The 22,779-nt window shown below is 39.0% G+C and overlaps 9 non-coding genes across 9 annotated transcripts; all 9 read right to left on the bottom strand.

Moving 5' to 3' along the window:
• Positions 1-2,149: 2,149 nt before the first annotated feature.
• Positions 2,150-2,222, bottom strand: TRNAF-GAA (transfer RNA phenylalanine (anticodon GAA)). Its single transcript has one exon. It is a non-coding gene; the product is annotated as a tRNA-Phe (tRNA).
• A 1,662-nt stretch (positions 2,223-3,884) lies between these two features.
• On the bottom strand, positions 3,885-3,957 carry TRNAF-GAA (transfer RNA phenylalanine (anticodon GAA)). The gene has a single exon. It is a non-coding gene; the product is annotated as a tRNA-Phe (tRNA).
• Positions 3,958-6,795: 2,838 nt separating this feature from the next.
• Positions 6,796-6,868, bottom strand: TRNAF-GAA (transfer RNA phenylalanine (anticodon GAA)). Its single transcript has one exon. It is a non-coding gene; the product is annotated as a tRNA-Phe (tRNA).
• A 1,096-nt stretch (positions 6,869-7,964) lies between these two features.
• On the bottom strand, positions 7,965-8,037 carry TRNAF-GAA (transfer RNA phenylalanine (anticodon GAA)). Its single transcript has one exon. It is a non-coding gene; the product is annotated as a tRNA-Phe (tRNA).
• Positions 8,038-13,011: 4,974 nt separating this feature from the next.
• On the bottom strand, positions 13,012-13,084 carry TRNAF-GAA (transfer RNA phenylalanine (anticodon GAA)). Its single transcript has one exon. It is a non-coding gene; the product is annotated as a tRNA-Phe (tRNA).
• A 1,096-nt stretch (positions 13,085-14,180) lies between these two features.
• TRNAF-GAA (transfer RNA phenylalanine (anticodon GAA)) lies at positions 14,181-14,253 on the bottom strand. The gene has a single exon. It is a non-coding gene; the product is annotated as a tRNA-Phe (tRNA).
• A 2,257-nt stretch (positions 14,254-16,510) lies between these two features.
• On the bottom strand, positions 16,511-16,583 carry TRNAF-GAA (transfer RNA phenylalanine (anticodon GAA)). Its single transcript has one exon. It is a non-coding gene; the product is annotated as a tRNA-Phe (tRNA).
• Positions 16,584-18,256: 1,673 nt separating this feature from the next.
• Positions 18,257-18,329, bottom strand: TRNAF-GAA (transfer RNA phenylalanine (anticodon GAA)). Its single transcript has one exon. It is a non-coding gene; the product is annotated as a tRNA-Phe (tRNA).
• Positions 18,330-22,341: 4,012 nt separating this feature from the next.
• Positions 22,342-22,414, bottom strand: TRNAF-GAA (transfer RNA phenylalanine (anticodon GAA)). The gene has a single exon. It is a non-coding gene; the product is annotated as a tRNA-Phe (tRNA).
• Positions 22,415-22,779: the final 365 nt, after the last annotated feature.

Here is a 22,779-nt window from a genome sequence, read left to right as displayed (position 1 = left end):
TAACAGGTGCAATAGGTAAATAGCATTTTTCGGATCCAGGTTAGGTAGCTTTTTTTTTTACTCTGAATGGACTAGCACCATATTACACAGAGGTATTTGGCCTGAGTAGGTAAGCTATGTCATCTGAATACTGAAATCTGTGTTCAAGGAGAAGTGGAAGCTGATGCAGACAAGAGTTTACTTTACAAAAAAGCATGAAATAGGAAACATTTGTAGTCGAAGCTGAATGCAAGAGAGGTGGAAGCAAATTTAGAAGGAGGACAGAAAGACAATTCTATGTTGAATTGATCCTGTTGTCGATCAGTTGATCAAATATTTTGATAAATAAAGAAAGAAAAACTTGAGCTGATACCAAGAAATATTTTGTGAGAAGCAAGAAACCTCTCAGACTTTTCCGAAACCCAGCATTGAACAAGGGACTTTTAGATTTTCAATCTAACACTCTCCCAACTCAGCTATTTCATCCAGCTGGCCATTTTGGCTTTCTGTTGTATTTTTGATAATTGTTAAAGATAAATGCAGACCCTGGTCATTCTATCTGCATGTGCAGTTATGTGTTAAATTGTCCAATATTATTCAGCAGCTAAATTGGTCTGATGGGTGAATTTCCTTTTTAGGAGCCAAGTTAGTTAGAAGATGTTTGTAAACTATGAATGGACTTATACTCAGACACACAGACCTATATGGCGAGGGTAGGCAAACTAGGTCATCTGACTACTAACAGTTTTGTATAAGGGGAACTCGAGGCTGATGTAGGCAAAGCTTTACTTTCAATTAAAGGAAGAATTGGCAAATAAAGCAGGTAAAGTTGAATACAAGAGAGGTGGAAGCAAGTTTGACAGAAAGACAGAATGTAAAAAATATGTTGAAATGGTTGTCTTATCGATCAGCTTGATAAAAGGTTTTGATCATTATAAACAACGTCAATATGAGTTGACTCCAAATAGCATTTGTGGCATGCAAAGCAGAAGTTCAAAATGTGCCTAAACCCGGGATTGAACCAGGGACCTTTAGATCTTCAGTCTAACACTCTCCCAACTGAGATATTTCGGCCTGCCAGCAGCTATAGTATTCAGCCTCTTTTTTTGAACAATCCCAGAACAGAGATGCAGAACCTGGATTTTCAATCTGAGGTTAGAGCTGTGTTTTAATGTGTCCTGCATTGTTCAGCAGCTAACTGGTGAAATGGGTGAGTAGCGTTTTTGGGATAAATGTTAGGTCGTTTTTCTTTTAAAACTCTGAGTGGACCAGCACTGTATTACACAGACGTATGTCGCCTGAGTAGGTAAGCTATATCATCTCAATACTGACAACTTTGTTCAAGGAGGAGTGAAAGCTGATGCAGACAAGAGTTTACTTTGAAAAAAGTATAAAATGGGATAAATTCGTCATCAAAGTTGATGGCAAGAGAGGTGGAAGCAAGTTTAGAAGGAGGACAGAAAGACAACTTTTTGTTGAAGTTATCATGTTGTTGATCAGTTGATAAAATATTTTGAGAAATAAGGAAAAAAAAACTAGAGCTGATTTCAAGAAATATTTTGCAAGAATGTAGGATCCCCTCGCACTGTGCTGAAAGTCAGGATTGAATCAGGTACCTTAAGCTCTTCAGTCTAACGATCTCCCAACTGAGATATTTCAGCCAACAAGTCCCTGTGGCCTCCTGATGTATTATTAATAATTGTAGACGATACATACAGAACCTGGTCATTCTATTTTTGTTTATAGTTATGTGTTAAAGTGTCCAGTATCATTCAGCAGGTAACTTGGTCTGATGAGTGAATATCCTTTTTAGGGGACAAGGTAGGTAGAATTTTTTTTTCTAAACTCTGAATTGACTTATACTCTGAAACACAGACCTATATGGCCAGGGTGTACAAGCTATGTCATCTGACTACTGACAGTTTTGTATAAGGGGAATTGGAGGCTGATGCAGGCAAAGCTTTACTTTAAAATAAAGCAAGAAGTTGCAAATAAATGAGGCATAGTTGAATACAAGAGAGGTGGAAGCAAGTTTGAAAGGAAGACAGAAAGTAAATAATATGTTGAATTGATTGTGTTGTTGATCAGATTGATAAAAGGTTTTGATAAAGAAGAGCGTTGATTTAACTCCAAACAGCTTTTGTGACATGAAAAGCAGAAGTTGAAATTGTGCCGAAACCCGGGATTGAACCAGGGACCTTTAGATCTTCAGTCTAACGCTCTCCCAACTGAGCTATTTCGGCCTGCTGGTAGTTTGGGTCTTCATCCTTTCTTTTAAACTTCCCAAGAAAATAGATGCTCAACCTCATGCTAGAGCTATGTTTTAAGATGTCCTGTATCATTCATCAGTTAACGGGTGCAATAGGTAAATAGCATTTTTCGGATCCAGGTTAGGTAGCTTTTGTTTTTTACTCTGAATGGACTAGCACCATATTACACAGAGGTATTTGGCCTGAGTAGGTAAGCTATGTCATCTGAATACTGAAATCTGTGTTCAAGGAGAAGTGGAAGCTGATGCAGACAAGAGTTTACTTTACAAAAAAGCATGAAATAGGAAACATTTGTAGTCGAAGCTGAATGCAAGAGAGGTGGAAGCAAATTTAGAAGGAGGACAGAAAGAGGATTCTATGTTGAATTGATCATGTTGTCGATCAGTTGATCAAATATTTTGATAAATAAAGAAAGAAAAACTTGAGCTGATACCAAGAAATATTTTGTGAGAAGCAAGAAACCTCTCAGACTTTTCCGAAACCCAGCATTGAACAAGGGACTTTTAGATTTTCAATCTAACACTCTCCCAACTCAGCTATTTCATCCAGCTGGCCATTTTGGCTTTCTGTTGTATTTTTGATAATTGTTAAAGATAAATGCAGACCCTGGTAATTCTATCTGCATGTGCAGTTATGTGTTAAATTGTCCAATATTATTCAGCAGCTAAATTGGTCTGATGGGTGAATTTCCTTTTTAGGAGCCAAGTTAGTTAGAAGATGTTTGTAAACTATGAATGGACTTATACTCAGACACACAGACCTATATGGCGAGGGTAGGCAAACTAGGTCATCTGACTACTAACAGTTTTGTATAAGGGGAACTCGAGGCTGATGCAGGCAAAGCTTTACTTTCAATTAAAGGAAGAATTGGCAAATAAAGCAGGTAAAGTTGAATACAAGAGAGGTGGAAGCAAGTTTGACAGAAAGACAGAATGTAAAAAATATGTTGAAATGGTTGTCTTATCGATCCGCTTGATAAAAGGTTTTGATCATTATAAACAACGTCAATATGAGTTGACTCCAAATAGCATTTGTGGCATGCAAAGCAGAAGTTCAAAATGTGCCTAAACCCGGGATCTTTAGATCTTCAGTCTACTGCTCTCCCAACTGAGCTATTTCATCCAGCTGGCAACTTTGGCTTTCTGTTGTATTTTTTATAATTGTTAAAGATAAATGCAGAACCTGGTCACTCTATCTGCATGTGCAGTTATGTGTTAAATTGTCCAGTATTATTCAGTAGCTAAATTGGTCTGATGGGTGAATTTCCTTTTTAGGAGCCAAGTTAGTTAGATGATGTTTGTAAACTATGAATGGACTTATACTCAGAAACACAGACCTATATGGCGAGGGTCGGCAAGCTAGGTCATCTGACTACTAACAGTTTTGTATAAGAGGAACTGGAGGCTGATGCAGGCAAAGCTTTACTTTCAATTAAAGGAAGAATTGGGAAATAAAGGAGGCAAAGTTGAATACAAGAGAGGTGGAAGCAAGTTTGAAGGAAAGACAAAGTAAATAATATGTTGAATTAATTGTATTGTCGATTATCTTGATAAAAGGTTTTGATCATTATAAACAAAGTCAATATGAGTTGACTCAAAATAGTCTTTGTGGCATGCAAAGCAGAAGTTCAAAATGTGCCGAAACCCGGGATCGAACCAGGGACCTTTAGATCTTCAGTCTAACGCTCTCCCAACTGAGCTATTTCGGCCTGCCAGCAGCTATAGTATTCAGCCTCTTTTTTTGAACAATCCCAGAACAGAGATGCAGAACCTGGATTTTCAATCTGAGGTTAGAGCTGTGTTTTAATGTGTCCTGCATTGTTCAGCAGCTAACTGGTGAAATGGGTGAGTAGCGTTTTTGGGATAAATGTTAGGTCGTTTTTCTTTTAAAACTCTGAGTGGACCAGCACTGTATTACACAGACGTATGTCGCCTGAGTAGGTAAGCTATGTCATCTCAATACTGACAACTTTGTTCAAGGAGAAGTGAAAGCTGATGCAGACAAGAGTTTACTTTGAAAAAAGTATAAAATGGGATAAATTCGTCATCAAAGCTGATGGCAAGAGAGGTGGAAGCAAGTTTAGAAGGAGGACAGAAAGACAACTTTTTGTTGAAGTTATCATGTTGTTGATCAGTTGATAAAATATTTTGAGAAATAAAGAAAAAAAAACTAGAGCTGATTTCAAGAAATATTTTGCAAGAATGTAGGATCCCCTCGCACTGTGCTGAAAGTCAGGATTGAATCAGGTACCTTAAGCTCTTCAGTCTAACGATCTCCCAACTGAGATATTTCAGCCAACAAGTGCCTGTGGCCTCCTGATGTATTATTAATAATTGTAGACGATACATACAGAACCTGGTCATTCTATTTTCGTTTATAGTTATGTGTTAAAGTGTCCAGTATCATTCAGCAGGTAACTTGGTCTGATGTGTGAATAATCTTTTTAGGGGAAAAGGTAGGTAGAATTTTTTTTCTAAACTCTGAATTGACTTATACTCTGAAACACAGACCTATATGGCCAGGGTGTACAAGCTATGTCATCTGACTACTGACAGTTTTGTATAAGGGGAATTGGAGGCTGATGCAGGCAAAGCTTTACTTTAAAATAAAGCAAGAAGTTTCAAATAAATGAGGCATAGTTGAATACAAGAGAGGTGGAAGCAAGTTTGAAAGGAAGACAGAAAGTAAATAATATGTTGAATTGATTGTGTTGTTGATCAGATTGATGAAAGGTTTTGATAAAGAAGAGCGTTGATTTAACTCCAAACAGCTTTTGTGACATGAAAAGCAGAAGTTGAAATTGTGCCGAAACCCGGGATGGAACCAGGGACCTTTAGATCTTCACTCTAACGCTCTCCCAACTGAGCTATTTCAGCCTGCTGGTAGTTTGGGTCTTCATCCTTTCTTTTAAACTTCCCAAGAAAATAGATGCTCATCCTCATGCTAGAGCTATGTTTTAAGATGTCCTGTATCATTCATCAGTTAACGGGTGCAATAGGTAAATAGCATTTTTCGGATCCAGGTTAGGTAGCTTTTTTTTTTACTCTGAATGGACTAGCACCATATTACACAGAGGTATTTGGCCTGAGTAGGTAAGCTATGTCATCTGAATACTGAAATCTGTGTTCAAGGAGAAGTGGAAGCTGATGCAGACAAGAGTTTACTTTACAAAAAAGCATGAAATAGGAAACATTTGTAGTCGAAGCTGAATGCAAGAGAGGTGGAAGCAAATTTAGAAGGAGGACAGAAAGACTATGTTGAATTGATCCTGTTGTCGATCAGTTGATCAAATATTTTGATAAATAAAGAAAGAAAAACTTGAGCTGATACCAAGAAATATTTTGTGAGAAGCAAGAAACCTCTCAGACTTTTCCGAAACCCAGCATTGAACAAGGGACTTTTAGATTTTCAATCTAACACTCTCCCAACTCAGCTATTTCATCCAGCTGGCCATTTTGGCTTTCTGTTGTATTTTTGATAATTGTTAAAGATAAATGCAGACCCTGGTCATTCTATCTGCATGTGCAGTTATGTGTTAAATTGTCCAATATTATTCAGCAGCTAAATTGGTCTGATGGGTGAATTTCCTTTTTAGGAGCCAAGTTAGTTAGAAGATGTTTGTAAACTATGAATGGACTTATACTCAGACACACAGACCTATATGGCGAGGGTAGGCAAACTAGGTCATCTGACTACTAACAGTTTTGTATAAGGGGAACTCGAGGCTGATGCAGGCAAAGCTTTACTTTCAATTAAAGGAAGAATTGGCAAATAAAGCAGGTAAAGTTGAATACAAGAGAGGTGGAAGCAAGTTTGACAGAAAGACAGAATGTAAAAAATATGTTGAAATGGTTGTCTTATCGATCAGCTTGATAAAAGGTTTTGATCATTATAAACAACGTCAATATGAGTTGACTCCAAATAGCATTTGTGGCATGCAAAGCAGAAGTTCAAAATGTGCCTAAACCCGGGATTGAACCAGGGACCTTTAGATCTTCAGTCTACTGCTCTCCCAACTGAGCTATTTCATCCAGCTGGCAATTTCGGCTTTCTGTTGTATTTTTTATAATTGTTAAAGATAAATGCAGAACCTGGTCACTCTATCTGCATGTGCAGTTATGTGTTAAATTGTCCAGTATTATTCAGTAGCTAAATTGGTCTGATGGGTGAATTTCCTTTTTAGGAGCCAAGTTAGTTAGATGATGTTTGTAAACTATGAATGGACTTATACTCAGAAACACAGACCTATATGGCGAGGGTCGGCAAGCTAGGTCATCTGACTACTAACAGTTTTGTATAAGGGGAACTGGAGGCTGATGCAGGCAAAGCTTTACTTTCAATTAAAGGAAGAATTGGGAAATAAAGGAGGCAAAGTTGAATACAAGAGAGGTGGAAGCAAGTTTGAAAGAAAGACAGAAAGTAAATAATATGTTGAATTAATTGTATTGTCGATTATCTTGATAAAAGGTTTTGATCATGATAAACAATGTCAATATGAGTTGGCTCAAAATAGTCTTTGTGGCATGCAAAGCAGAAGTTCAAAATGTGCCGAAACCCGGGATCGAACCAGGGACCTTTAGATCTTCAGTCTAACACTCTCCCAACTGAGCTATTTCGGCCTGCCAGCAGCAATAGTATTCAGCCTCTTTTTTTGAACAATCCCAGAACAGAGATGCAGAACCTGGATTTTCAATCTGAGGTTAGAGCTGTGTTTTAATGTGTCCTGCATTGTTCAGCAGCTAACTGGTGAAATGGGTGAGTAGCGTTTTTGGGATAAATGTTAGGTCGTTTTTCTTTTAAAACTCTGAGTGGACCAGCACTGTATTACACAGACGTATGTCGCCTGAGTAGGTAAGCTATGTCATCTCAATACTGACAACTTTGTTCAAGGAGAAGTGAAAGCTGATGCAGACAAGAGTTTACTTTGAAAAAAGTATAAAAAGGGATAAATTCGTCATCAAAGTTGATGGCAAGAGAGGTGGAAGCAAGTTTAGAAGGAGGACAGAAAGACAACTTTTTGTTGAAGTTATCATGTTGTTGATCAGTTGATAAAATATTTTGAGAAATAAAGAAAAAAAAACTAGAGCTCATTTCAAGAAATATTTTGCAAGAATGTAGGATCCCCTCGCACTGTGCTGAAAGTCAGGATTGAATCAGGTACCTTAAGCTCTTCAGTCTAACGATCTCCCAACTGAGATATTTCAGCCAACAAGTCCCTGTGGCCTCCTGATGTATTATTAATAATTGTAGACGATACATACAGAACCTGGTCATTCTATTTTCGTTTATAGTTATGTGTTAAAGTGTCCAGTATCATTCAGCAGGTAACTTGGTCTGATGAGTGAATATCCTTTTTAGGGGACAAGGTAGGTCGAATTTTTTTTTCTAAACTCTGAATTGACTTATACTCTGAAACACAGACCTATATGGCCAGGGTGTACAAGCTATGTCATCTGACTACTGACAGTTTTGTATAAGGGGAATTGGAGGCTGATGCAGGCAAAGCTTTACTTTAAAATAAAGCAAGAAGTTGCAAATAAATGAGGCATAGTTGAATACAAGAGAGGTGGAAGCAAGTTTGAAAGGAAGACAGAAAGTAAATAATATGTTGAATTGATTGTGTTGTTGATCAGATTGATAAAAGGTTTTGATAAAGAAGAGCGTTGATTTAACTCCAAACAGCTTTTGTGACATGAAAAGCAGAAGTTGAAATTGTGCCGAAACCCGGGATTGAACCAGGGACCTTTAGATCTTCAGTCTAACGCTCTCCCAACTGAGCTATTTTGGCCTGCTGGTTGTTTGGGTCTTCATCCTTTCTTTTAAACTTCCCAAGAAAATAGATGCTCAACCTCATGCTAGAGCTATGTTTTAAGATGTCCTGTATCATTCATCAGTTAACGGGTTGTTCTGCTCGATTTTCCCGGCCTTCTTGTGTTGAGAGGTGATTGAATGTGACTTCAGTCTCTTACCATTTAAGTCTAAGGGTTAGAGTAGTGAATGGAGCCTATTTACTAGGCACTTCGATATGATCCTGTGCTCTTCCCCATAGATCAGGGCTTGCACACATAGCCTAGGGGATAGATTCGTTAGTATTAGGGATAACCTGTCCTGCAGTGAGGGTATTTCATGGAGCCGTGCTGAATTCAGGCCTGGTAGGCCTCAAACGGGAGAGACTCCATCTTTCTTTCTGCTCCGGCAGCTTGGGATGCTTCTAGGTCAAATGTAATGTTTTAGTTATGAGGTGTTATTCGCTTGGAGAGAACCGGTTCAGGCCGGCCCTTATCGAAGGATTGTATTTTTCTTCATGCCGAAGACACTACATCAGGCCGGCCGGCTGGGAAAGTGTCCTTGGTACGGGGAGGTACAAGAATTTGGTGGGCGGCAGGTTACGGGCCGGAATTTTCCATGAGGAAACGCACCTCTATATTAGTGAAAGTCTGAGGCAGTTACATGTTCAGTCCGTAGGCGGCATCTAGCCGTTAGCAGTAAAGCTACTACTTATTCCAGGGAAGACAGACGCCATCTTGAAGGCGGAGAAAAACCGAGAGACAGATACTCTCCTAGCAGAATAGCTAGAGAGGAGAGAGTAGCCGAGAAGGAAGAGGTCCCAGTGACTCGGAGAAGGGTGGACTTCCAGGCGAGCCGAGGCACAGACGAGAAGGGAACCTAGATGGCCACTGAGTGCAGGCTACACACTACTAAGGTGATGTCGACCCTTTCTTATTAAAGTGTACAACTTAATCTTTCACTTTTCTTTGCAGGTTATGTATTATATTGTAATGTTATGTGATTGCGTATGTAATGAGTAATAAAGTACCCAGTTTGTAGTGAACCAACAGATGCTGCGTGTTCTTGTATGAGAGGGTAGCCTATTTTTCTAGTCAGCTGCGGCTACATGAACAGATGTTAACCCTGATCAGGTAAGTGGTAACTGAATAAGGGAGAGAGGAGCCCCTCGAACCGGAGAACAGACCATGCTCGAACTGGCAGTCCTTGTGTGATCTGATGAATAGTGAGACTGATTCCCTTTCTGTATGTTATGGTGATCATAGGATGAACTTGTGCTGAGACTGCCGTATGGGCAGAGAGGTCTGGATTCGTATGGGATCGCGAGGCCGCCACTTATGCTGAGACTGCCGTCTGGGTAGAGAGGTCTGGATTCGTATGGGATCGCGAGGCCGCCACTTGTGCTGAGACTGCCGTCTGGGTAGAGAGGTCTGGATCCGTATGGGATCGCGAGGCCGCCGATTGTGCTGATACTGTCGTATGGGCAGAGAGGTCTGGATCCGTATGGGATCGCGAGGCCGCCACTTGTGCTGAGACTGCCGTCTGGGTAGAGAGGTCTGGATCCGTATGGGATCGCGAGGCCGCCGATTGTGCTGATACTGTCGTATGGGCAGAGAGGTCTGGATTCGTATGGGATCGCGAGGCCGCCACTTATGCTGAGACTGCCGTCTGGGTAGAGAGGTCTGGATTCGTATGGGATCGCGAGGCCGCCACTTGTGCTGAGACTGCCGTCTGGGTAGAGAGGTCTGGATCCGTATGGGATCGCGAGGCCGCCGATTGTGCTGATACTGTCGTATGGGCAGAGAGGTCTGGATCCGTATGGGATCGCGAGGCCGCCACTTGTGCTGAGACTGCCGTCTGGGTAGAGAGGTCTGGATTCGTATGGGATCGCGAGGCCGCCGATTGTGCTGAGACTGCCGTCTGGGTAGAGAGGTCTGGATTCGTATGGGATCGCGAGGCCGCCGATTGTGCTGAGACTGCCGTCTGGGTAGAGAGGTCTGGATTCGTATGGGATCGCGAGGCCGCCACTTGTGCTGAGACTGCCGTCTGAGTAGAGAGGTCTGGATCCGTATGGGATCGCGAGGCCGCCGATTGTAAGAGGTCTTGGTATGTATGAGTAGGAATTCCCTGTCCTTAGGTGGTAGATATATGTGGTTACCTATTGTAAATAGGCTCTAGGGAGGGGGTAACGTTCTGGCTGGGTTAGTGAGGCTCTGATGAGCGGGTTCTATGTGATCCGAAAACCCAAGCAGAACACGGGTGCAATAGGTAAATAGCATTTTTCGGATCCAGGTTAGGTAGCTTTTGTTTTTTACTCTGAATGGACTAGCACCATATTACACAGAGGTATTTGGCCTGAGTAGGTAAGCTATGTCATCTGAATACTGAAATCTGTGTTCAAGGAGAAGTGGAAGCTGATGCAGACAAGAGTTTACTTTACAAAAAAGCATGAAATAGGAAACATTTGTAGTCGAAGCTGAATGCAAGAGAGGTGGAAGCAAATTTAGAAGGAGGACAGAAAGACAATTCTATGTTGAATTGATCATGTTGTCGATCAGTTGATCAAATATTTTGATAAATAAAGAAAGAAAAACTTGAGCTGATACCAAGAAATATTTTGTGAGAAGCAAGAAACCTCTCAGACTTTTCCGAAACCCAGCATTGAACAAGGGACTTTTAGATTTTCAATCTAACACTCTCCCAACTGAGCTATTTCATCCAGCTGGCCATTTTGGCTTTCTGTTGTATTTTTGATAATTGTTAAAGATAAATGCAGACCCTGGTCATTCTATCTGCATGTGCAGTTATGTGTTAAATTGTCCAATATTATTCAGCAGCTAAATTGGTCTGATGAGTGAATATCCTTTTTAGGGGACAATGTAGGTAGAATTTTTTTTTCTAAACTCTGAATTGACTTATACTCTGAAACACAGACCTATATGGCCAGGGTGTACAAGCTATGTCATCTGACTACTGACAGTTTTGTATAAGGGGAATTGGAGGCTGATGCAGGCAAAGCTTTACTTTAAAATAAAGCAAGAAGTTGCAAATAAATGAGGCATAGTTGAATACAAGAGAGGTGGAAGCAAGTTTGAAAGGAAGACAGAAAGTAAATAATATGTTGAATTGATTGTGTTGTTGATCAGATTGATAAAAGGTTTTGATAAAGAAGAGCGTTGATTTAACTCCAAACAGCTTTTGAGACATGAAAAGCAGAAGTTGAAATTGTGCCAAAACCCGGGATTGAACCAGGGACCTTTAGATCTTCACGCTAACGCTCTCCCAACTGAGCTATTTCAGCCTGCTGGTAGTTTGGGTCTTCATCCTTTCTTTTAAACTTCCCAAGAAAATAGATGCTCATCCTCATGCTAGAGCTATGTTTTAAGATGTCCTGTATCATTCATCAGTTAACGGGTGCAATAGGTAAATAGCATTTTTCGGATCCAGGTTAGGTAGCTTTTTTTTTACTCTGAATGGACTAGCACCATATTACACAGAGGTATTTGGCCTGAGTAGGTAAGCTATGTCATCTGAATACTGAAATCTGTGTTCAAGGAGAAGTGGAAGCTGATGCAGACAAGAGTTTACTTTACAAAAAAGCATGAAATAGGAAACATTTGTAGTCGAAGCTGAATGCAAGAGAGGTGGAAGCAAATTTAGAAGGAGGACAGAAAGACAATTCTATGTTGAATTGATCATGTTGTCAATCAGTTGATCAAATATTTTGATAAATAAAGAAAGAAAAACTTGAGCTGATACCAAGAAATATTTTGTGAGAAGCAAGAAACCTCTCAGACTTTTCCGAAACCCAGCATTGAACAAGGGACTTTTAGATTTTCAATCTAACACTCTCCCAACTGAGCTATTTCATCCAGCTGGCCATTTTGGCTTTCTGTTGTATTTTTGATAATTGTTAAAGATAAATGCAGACCCTGGTCATTCTATCTGCACGTGCAGTTATGTGTTAAATTGTCCAATATTATTAAGCAGCTAAATTGGTCTGATGGGTGAATTTCCTTTTTAGGAGCCAAGTTAGTTAGAAGATGTTTGTAAACTATGAATGGACTTATACTCAGACACACAGACCTATATGGCGAGGGTAGGCAAACTAGGTCATCTGACTACTAACAGTTTTGTATAAGGGGAACTCGAGGCTGATGCAGGCAAAGCTTTACTTTCAATTAAAGGAAGAATTGGCAAATAAAGCAGGTAAAGTTGAATACAAGAGAGGTGGAAGCAAGTTTGACAGAAAGACAGAATGTAAAAAATGTGTTGAAATGGTTGTCTTATCGATCAGCTTGATAAAAGGTTTTGATCATTATAAACAACGTCAATATGAGTTGACTCCAAATAGCATTTGTGGCATGCAAAGCAGAAGTTCAAAATGTGCCTAAACCCGGGATTGAACCAGGGACCTTTAGATCTTCAGTCTACTGCTCTCCCAACTGAGCTATTTCATCCAGCTGGCAATTTTGGCTTTCTGTTGTATTTTTTATAATTGTTAAAGAAAAATGCAGAACCTGGTCACTCTATCTGCATGTGCAGTTATGTGTTAAATTGTCCAGTATTATTCAGTAGCTAAATTGGTCTGATGGGTGAATTTCCTTTTTAGGAGCCAAGTTAGTTAGATGATGTTTGTAAACTATGAATGGACTTATACTCAGAAACACAGACCTATATGGCGAGGGTCGGCAAGCTAGGTCATCTGACTACTAACAGTTTTGTATAAGGGGAACTGGAGGCTGATGCAGGCAAAGCTTTACTTTCAATTAAAGGAAGAATTGGGAAATAAAGGAGGCAAAGTTGAATACAAGAGAGGTGGAAGCAAGTTTGAAAGAAAGACAGAAAGTAAATAATATGTTGAATTAATTGTATTGTCGATTATCTTGATAAAAGGTTTTGATCATTATAAACAAAGTCAATATGAGTTGACTCAAAATAGTCTTTGTGGCATGCAAAGCAGAAGTTCAAAATGTGCCGAAACCCGGGATCGAACCAGGGACCTTTAGATCTTCAGTCTAACACTCTCCCAACTGAGCTATTTCGGCCTGCCAGCAGCTATAGTATTCAGCCTCTTTTTTTGAACAATCCCAGAACAGAGATGCAGAACCTGGATTTTCAATCTGAGGTTAGAGCTGTGTTTTAATGTGTCCTGCATTGTTCAGCAGCTAACTGGTGAAATGGGTGAGTAGCGTTTTTGGGATAAATGTTAGGTCGTTTTTCTTTTAAAACTCTGAGTGGACCAGAACTGTATTACACAGACGTATGTCGCCTGAGTAGGTAAGCTATGTCATCTCAATACTGACAACTTTGTTCAAGGAGAAGTGAAAGCTGATGCAGACAAGAGTTTACTTTGAAAAAAGTATAAAATGGGATAAATTCGTCATCAAAGCTGATGGCAAGAGAGGTGGAAGCAAGTTTAGAAGGAGGACAGAAAGACAACTTTTTGTTGAAGTTATCATGTTGTTGATCAGTTGATAAAATATTTTGAGAAATAAAGAAAAAAAAACTAGAGCTGATTTCAAGAAATATTTTGCAAGAATGTAGGATCCCCTCGCACTGTGCTGAAAGTCAGGATTGAATCAGGTACCTTAAGCTCTTCAGTCTAACGATCTCCCAACTGAGATATTTCAGCCAACAAGTCCCTGTGGCCTCCTGATGTATTATTAATAATTGTAGACGATACATACAGAACCTGGTCATTCTATTTTCGTTTATAGTTATGTGTTAAAGTGTCCAGTATCATTCAGCAGGTAACTTGGTCTGATGAGTGAATATCCTTTTTAGGGGACAATGTAGGTAGAATTTTTTTTTCTAAACTCTGAATTGACTTATACTCTGAAACACAGACCTATATGGCCAGGGTGTACAAGCTATGTCATCTGACTACTGACAGTTTTGTATAAGGGGAATTGGAGGCTGATGCAGGCAAAGCTTTACTTTAAAATAAAGCAAGAAGTTGCAAATAAATGAGGCATAGTTGAATACAAGAGAGGTGGAAGCAAGTTTGAAAGGAAGACAGAAAGTAAATAATATGTTGAATTGATTGTGTTGTTGATCAGATTGATAAAAGGTTTTGATAAAGAAGAGCGTTGATTTAACTCCAAACAGCTTTTGTGACATGAAAAGCAGAAGTTGAAATTGTGCCGAAACCCGGGATTGAACCAGGGACCTTTAGATCTTCAGTCTAACGCTCTCCCAACTGAGCTATTTCGGCCTGCTGGTAGTTTGGGTCTTCATCCTTTCTTTTAAACTTCCCAAGAAAATAGATGCTCATCCTCATGCTAGAGCTATGTTTTAAGATGTCCTGTATCATTCATCAGTTAACAGGTGCAATAGGTAAATAGCATTTTTCGGATCCAGGTTAGGTAGCTTTTTTTTTTACTCTGAATGGACTAGCACCATATTACACAGAGGTATTTGGCCTGAGTAGGTAAGCTATGTCATCTGAATACTGAAATCTGTGTTCAAGGAGAAGTGGAAGCTGATGCAGACAAGAGTTTACTTTACAAAAAAGCATGAAATAGGAAACATTTGTAGTCGAAGCTGAATGCAAGAGAGGTGGAAGCAAATTTAGAAGGAGGACAGAAAGACAATTCTATGTTGAATTGATCCTGTTGTCGATCAGTTGATCAAATATTTTGATAAATAAAGAAAGAAAAACTTGAGCTGATACCAAGAAATATTTTGTGAGAAGCAAGAAACCTCTCAGACTTTTCCGAAACCCAGCATTGAACAAGGGACTTTTAGATTTTCAATCTAACACTCTCCCAACTCAGCTATTTCATCCAGCTGGCCATTTTGGCTTTCTGTTGTATTTTTGATAATTGTTAAAGATAAATGCAGACCCTGGTCATTCTATCTGCATGTGCAGTTATGTGTTAAATTGTCCAATATTATTCAGCAGCTAAATTGGTCTGATGGGTGAATTTCCTTTTTAGGAGCCAAGTTAGTTAGAAGATGTTTGTAAACTATGAATGGACTTATACTCAGACACACAGACCTATATGGCGAGGGTAGGCAAACTAGGTCATCTGACTACTAACAGTTTTGTATAAGGGGAACTCGAGGCTGATGTAGGCAAAGCTTTACTTTCAATTAAAGGAAGAATTGGCAAATAAAGCAGGTAAAGTTGAATACAAGAGAGGTGGAAGCAAGTTTGACAGAAAGACAGAATGTAAAAAATATGTTGAAATGGTTGTCTTATCGATCAGCTTGATAAAAGGTTTTGATCATTATAAACAACGTCAATATGAGTTGACTCCAAATAGCATTTGTGGCATGCAAAGCAGAAGTTCAAAATGTGCCTAAACCCGGGATTGAACCAGGGACCTTTAGATCTTCAGTCTAACACTCTCCCAACTGAGATATTTCGGCCTGCCAGAAGCTATAGTATTCAGCCTCTTTTTTTGAACAATCCCAGAACAGAGATGCAGAACCTGGATTTTCAATCTGAGGTTAGAGCTGTGTTTTAATGTGTCCTGCATTGTTCAGCAGCTAACTGGTGAAATGGGTGAGTAGCGTTTTTGGGATAAATGTTAGGTCGTTATTCTTTTAAAACTCTGAGTGGACCAGCACTGTATTACACAGACGTATGTCGCCTGAGTAGGTAAGCTATATCATCTCAATACTGACAACTTTGTTCAAGGAGAAGTGAAAGCTGATGCAGACAAGAGTTTACTTTGAAAAAAGTATAAAATGGGATAAATTCGTCATCAAAGTTGATGGCAAGAGAGGTGGAAGCAAGTTTAGAAGGAGGACAGAAAGACAACTTTTTGTTGAAGTTATCATGTTGTTGATCAGTTGATAAAATATTTTGAGAAATAAAGAAAAAAAAACTAGAGCTGATTTCAAGAAATATTTTGCAAGAATGTAGGATCCCCTCGCACTGTGCTGAAAGTCAGGATTGAATCAGGTACCTTAAGCTCTTCAGTCTAACGATCTCCCAACTGAGATATTTCAGCCAACAAGTCCCTGTGGCCTCCTGATGTATTATTAATAATTGTAGACGATACATACAGAACCTGGTCATTCTATTTTTGTTTATAGTTATGTGTTAAAGTGTCCAGTATCATTCAGCAGGTAACTTGGTCTGATGAGTGAATATCCTTTTTAGGGGACAAGGTAGGTAGAATTATTTTTTTCTAAACTCTGAATTGACTTATACTCTGAAACACAGACCTATATGGCCAGGGTGTACAAGCTATGTCATCTGACTACTGACAGTTTTGTATAAGGGGAATTGGAGGCTGATGCAGGCAAAGCTTTACTTTAAAATAAAGCAAGAAGTTGCAAATAAATGAGGCATAGTTGAATACAAGAGAGGTGGAAGCAAGTTTGAAAGGAAGACAGAAAGTAAATAATATGTTGAATTGATTGTGTTGTTGATCAGATTGATAAAAGATTTTGATAAAGAAGAGCGTTGATTTAACTCCAAACAGCTTTTGTGACATGAAAAGCAGAAGTTGAAATTGTGCCGAAACCCGGGATTGAACCAGGGACCTTTAGATCTTCAGTCTAACGCTCTCCCAACTGAGCTATTTCGGCCTGCTGGTAGTTTGGGTCTTCATCCTTTCTTTTAAACTTCCCAAGAAAATAGATGCTCATCCTCATGCTAGAGCTATGTTTTAAGATGTCCTGTATCATTCATCAGTTAACAGGTGCAATAGGTAAATAGCATTTTTCGGATCCAGGTTAGGTAGCTTTTTTTTTTACTCTGAATGGACTAGCACCATATTACACAGAGGTATTTGGCCTGAGTAGGTAAGCTATGTCATCTGAATACTGAAATCTGTGTTCAAGGAGAAGTGGAAGCTGATGCAGACAAGAGTTTACTTTACAAAAAAGCATGAAATAGGAAACATTTGTAGTCGAAGCTGAATGCAAGAGAGGTGGAAGCAAATTTAGAAGGAGGACAGAAAGACAATTCTATGTTGAATTGATCATGTTGTCAATCAGTTGATCAAATATTTTGATAAATAAAGAAAGAAAAACTTGAGCTGATACCAAGAAATATTTTGTGAGAAGCAAGAAACCTCTCAGACTTTTCCGAAACCCAGCATTGAACAAGGGACTTTTAGATTTTCAATCTAACACTCTCCCAACTGAGCTATTTCATCCAGCTGGCCATTTTGGCTTTCTGTTGTATTTTTGATAATTGTTAAAGATAAATGCAGACCCTGGTCATTCTATCTGCACGTGCAGTTATGTGTTAAATTGTCCAATATTATTAAGCAGCTAAATTGGTCTGATGGGTGAATTTCCTTTTTAGGAGCCAAGTTAGTTAGAAGATGTTTGTAAACTATGAATGGACTTATACTCAGACACACAGACCTATATGGCGAGGGTAGGCAAACTAGGTCATCTGACTACTAACAGTTTTGTATAAGGGGAACTCGAGGCTGATGCAGGCAAAGCTTTACTTTCAATTAAAGGAAGAATTGGCAAATAAAGCAGGTAAAGTTGAATACAAGAGAGGTGGAAGCAAGTTTGACAGAAAGACAGAATGTAAAAAATGTGTTGAAATGGTTGTCTTATCGATCAGCTTGATAAAAGGTTTTGATCATTATAAACAACGTCAATATGAGTTGACTCCAAATAGCATTTGTGGCATGCAAAGCAGAAGTTCAAAATGCCTAAACCCGGGATTGAACCAGGGACCTTTAGATCTTCAGTCTACTGCTCTCCCAACTGAGCTATTTCATCCAGCTGGCAATTTTGGCTTTCTGTTGTATTTTTTATAATTGTTAAAGAAAAATGCAGAACCTGGTCACTCTATCTGCATGTGCAGTTATGTGTTAAATTGTCCAGTATTATTCAGTAGCTAAATTGGTCTGATGGGTGAATTTCCTTTTTAGGAGCCAAGTTAGTTAGATGATGTTTGTAAACTATGAATGGACTTATACTCAGAAACACAGACCTATATGGCGAGGGTCGGCAAGCTAGGTCATCTGACTACTAACAGTTTTGTATAAGGGGAACTGGAGGCTGATGCAGGCAAAGCTTTACTTTCAATTAAAGGAAGAATTGGGAAATAAAGGAGGCAAAGTTGAATACAAGAGAGGTGGAAGCAAGTTTGAAAGAAAGACAGAAAGTAAATAATATGTTGAATTAATTGTATTGTCGATTATCTTGATAAAAGGTTTTGATCATTATAAACAAAGTCAATATGAGTTGACTCAAAATAGTCTTTGTGGCATGCAAAGCAGAAGTTCAAAATGTGCCGAAACCCGGGATCGAACCAGGGACCTTTAGATCTTCAGTCTAACACTCTCCCAACTGAGCTATTTCGGCCTGCCAGCAGCTATAGTATTCAGCCTCTTTTTTTGAACAATCCCAGAACAGAGATGCAGAACCTGGATTTTCAATCTGAGGTTAGAGCTGTGTTTTAATGTGTCCTGCATTGTTCAGCAGCTAACTGGTGAAATGGGTGAGTAGCGTTTTTGGGATAAATGTTAGGTCGTTTTTCTTTTAAAACTCTGAGTGGACCAGCACTGTATTACACAGACGTATGTCGCCTGAGTAGGTAAGCTATGTCATCTCAATACTGACAACTTTGTTCAAGGAGAAGTGAAAGCTGATGCAGACAAGAGTTTACTTTGAAAAAAGTATAAAATGGGATAAATTCGTCATCAAAGCTGATGGCAAGAGAGGTGGAAGCAAGTTTAGAAGGAGGACAGAAAGACAACTTTTTGTTGAAGTTATCATGTTGTTGATCAGTTGATAAAATATTTTGAGAAATAAAGAAAAAAAAACTAGAGCTGATTTCAAGAAATATTTTGCAAGAATGTAGGATCCCCTCGCACTGTGCTGAAAGTCAGGATTGAATCAGGTACCTTAAGCTCTTCAGTCTAACGATCTCCCAACTGAGATATTTCAGCCAACAAGTGCCTGTGGCCTCCTGATGTATTATTAATAATTGTAGACGATACATACAGAACCTGGTCATTCTATTTTCGTTTATAGTTATGTGTTAAAGTGTCCAGTATCATTCAGCAGGTAACTTGGTCTGATGTGTGAATAATCTTTTTAGGGGAAAAGGTAGGTAGAATTTTTTTTCTAAACTCTGAATTGACTTATACTCTGAAACACAGACCTATATGGCCAGGGTGTACAAGCTATATCATCTGACTACTGACAGTTTTGTATAAGGGGAATTGGAGGCTGATGCAGGCAAAGCTTTACTTTAAAATAAAGCAAGAAGTTTCAAATAAATGAGGCATAGTTGAATACAAGAGAGGTGGAAGCAAGTTTGAAAGGAAGACAGAAAGTAAATAATATGTTGAATTGATTGTGTTGTTGATCAGATTGATGAAAGGTTTTGATAAAGAAGAGCGTTGATTTAACTCCAAACAGCTTTTGTGACATGAAAAGCAGAAGTTGAAATTGTGCCGAAACCCGGGATGGAACCAGGGACCTTTAGATCTTCACTCTAACGCTCTCCCAACTGAGCTATTTCAGCCTGCTGGTAGTTTGGGTCTTCATCCTTTCTTTTAAACTTCCCAAGAAAATAGATGCTCATCCTCATGCTAGAGCTATGTTTTAAGATGTCCTGTATCATTCATCAGTTAACGGGTGCAATAGGTAAATAGCATTTTTCGGATCCAGGTTAGGTAGCTTTTTTATTTACTCTGAATGGACTAGCACCATATTACACAGAGGTATTTGGCCTGAGTAGGTAAGCTATGTCATCTGAATACTGAAATCTGTGTTCAAGGAGAAGTGGAAGCTGATGCAGACAAGAGTTTACTTTACAAAAAAGCATGAAATAGGAAACATTTGTAGTCGAAGCTGAATGCAAGAGAGGTGGAAGCAAATTTAGAAGGAGGACAGAAAGACAATTCTATGTTGAATTGATCATGTTGTCGATCAGTTGATCAAATATTTTGATAAATAAAGAAAGAAAAACTTGAGCTGATACCAAGAAATATTTTGTGAGAAGCAAGAAACCTCTCAGACTTTTCCGAAACCCAGCATTGAACAAGGGACTTTTAGATTTTCAATCTAACACTCTCCCAACTGAGCTATTTCATCCAGCTGGCCATTTTGGCTTTCTGTTGTATTTTTGATAATTGTTAAAGATAAATGCAGACCCTGGTCATTCTATCTGCATGTGCAGTTATGTGTTAAATTGTCCAATGTTATTCAGCAGCTAAATTGGTCTGATGGGTGAATTTCCTTTTTAGGAGCCAAGTTAGTTAGAAGATGTTTGTAAACTATGAATGGACTTATACTCAGACACACAGACCTATATGGCGAGGGTAGGCAAACTAGGTCATCTGACTACTAACAGTTTTGTATAAGGGGAACTCGAGGCTGATGCAGGCAAAGCTTTACTTTCAATTAAAGGAAGAATTGGCAAATAAAGCAGGTAAAGTTGAATACAAGAGAGGTGGAAGCAAGTTTGACAGAAAGACAGAATGTAAAAAATATGTTGAAATGGTTGTCTTATCGATCAGCTTGATAAAAGGTTTTGATCATTATAAACAACGTCAATATGAGTTGACTCCAAATAGCATTTGTGGCATGCAAAGCAGAAGTTCAAAATGTGCCTAAACCCGGGATTGAACCAGGGACCTTTAGATCTTCAGTCTACTGCTCTCCCAACTGAGCTATTTCATCCAGCTGGCAATTTCGGCTTTCTGTTGTATTTTTTATAATTGTTAAAGATAAATGCAGAACCTGGTCACTCTATCTGCATGTGCAGTTATGTGTTAAATTGTCCAGTATTATTCAGTAGCTAAATTGGTCTGATGGGTGAATTTCCTTTTTAGGAGCCAAGTTAGTTAGATGATGTTTGTAAACTATGAATGGACTTATACTCAGAAACACAGACCTATATGGCGAGGGTCGGCAAGCTAGGTCATCTGACTACTAACAGTTTTGTATAAGGGGAACTGGAGGCTGATGCAGGCAAAGCTTTACTTTCAATTAAAGGAAGAATTGGGAAATAAAGGAGGCAAAGTTGAATACAAGAGAGGTGGAAGCAAGTTTGAAAGAAAGACAGAAAGTAAATAATATGTTGAATTAATTGTATTGTCGATTATCTTGATAAAAGGTTTTGATCATTATAAACAAAGTCAATATGAGATGACTCAAAATAGTCTTTGTGGCATGCAAAGCAGAAGTTCAAAATGTGCCGAAACCCGGGATCGAACCCGGGACCTTTAGATCTTCAGTCTAACACTCTCCCAACTGAGCTATTTCGGCCTGCCAGCAGCTATAGTATTCAGCCTCTTTTTTTGAACAATCCCAGAACAGAGATGCAGAACCTGGATTTTCAATCTGAGGTTAGAGCTGTGTTTTAATGTGTCCTGCATTGTTCAGCAGCTAACTGGTGAAATGGGTGAGTAGCGTTTTTGGGATAAATGTTAGGTCGTTTTTCTTTTAAAACTCTGAGTGGACCAGCACTGTATTACACAGACGTATGTCGCCTGAGTAGGTAAGCTATGTCATCTCAATACTGACAACTTTGTTCAAGGAGAAGTGAAAGCTGATGCAGACAAGAGTTTACTTTGAAAAAAGTATAAAATGGGATAAATTCGTCATCAAAGTTGATGGCAAGAGAGGTGGAAGCAAGTTTAGAAGGAGGACAGAAAGACAACTTTTTGTTGAAGTTATCATGTTGTTGATCAGTTGATAAAATATTTTGAGAAATAAAGAAAAAAAAACTAGAGCTGATTTCAAGAAATATTTTGCAAGAATGTAGGATCCCCTCGCACTGTGCTGAAAGTCAGGATTGAATCAGGTACCTTAAGCTCTTCAGTCTAACGATCTCCCAACTGAGATATTTCAGCCAACAAGTCCCTGTGGCCTCCTGATGTATTATTAATAATTGTAGACGATACATACAGAACCTGGTCATTCTATTTTCGTTTATAGTTATGTGTTAAAGTGTCCAGTATCATTCAGCAGGTAACTTGGTCTGATGAGTGAATATCCTTTTTAGGGGACAAGGTAGGTAGAATTTTTTTTTCTAAACTCTGAATTGACTTATACTCTGAAACACAGACCTATATGGCCAGGGTGTACAAGCTATGTCATCTGACTACTGACAGTTTTGTATAAGGGGAATTGGAGGCTGATGCAGGCAAAGCTTTACTTTAAAATAAAGCAAGAAGTTGCAAATAAATGAGGCATAGTTGAATACAAGAGAGGTGGAAGCAAGTTTGAAAGGAAGACGGAAAGTAAATAATATGTTGAATTGATTGTGTTGTTGATCAGATTGATAAAAGGTTTTGATAAAGAAGAGCGTTGATTTAACTCCAAACAGCTTTTGTGACATGAAAAGCAGAAGTTGAAATTGTGCCGAAACCCGGGATTGAACCAGGGACCTTTAGATCTTCAGTCTAACGCTCTCCCAACTGAGCTATTTCGGCCTGCTGGTAGTTTGGGTCTTCATCCTTTCTTTTAAACTTCCCAAGAAAATAGATGCTCAACCTCATGCTAGAGCTATGTTTTAAGATGTCCTGTATCATTCATCACTTAACGGGTGCAATAGGTAAATAGCATTTTTCGGATCCAGGTTAGGTAGCTTTTGTTTTTTACTCTGAATGGACTAGCACCATATTACACAGAGGTATTTGGCCTGAGTAGGTAAGCTATGTCATCTGAATACTGAAATCTGTGTTCAAGGAGAAGTGGAAGCTGATGCAGACAAGAGTTTACTTTACAAAAAAGCATGAAATAGGAAACATTTGTAGTCGAAGCTGAATGCAAGAGAGGTGGAAGCAAATTTAGAAGG

The sequence above is a fragment of the Triturus cristatus genome, chromosome 8 (assembly GCF_964204655.1).
Source record: "Triturus cristatus chromosome 8, aTriCri1.1, whole genome shotgun sequence".
NCBI classification, from domain to species: Eukaryota; Metazoa; Chordata; class Amphibia; order Caudata; family Salamandridae; genus Triturus; species Triturus cristatus.
This window is presented reverse-complemented; position numbering and strand designations above follow the sequence as displayed.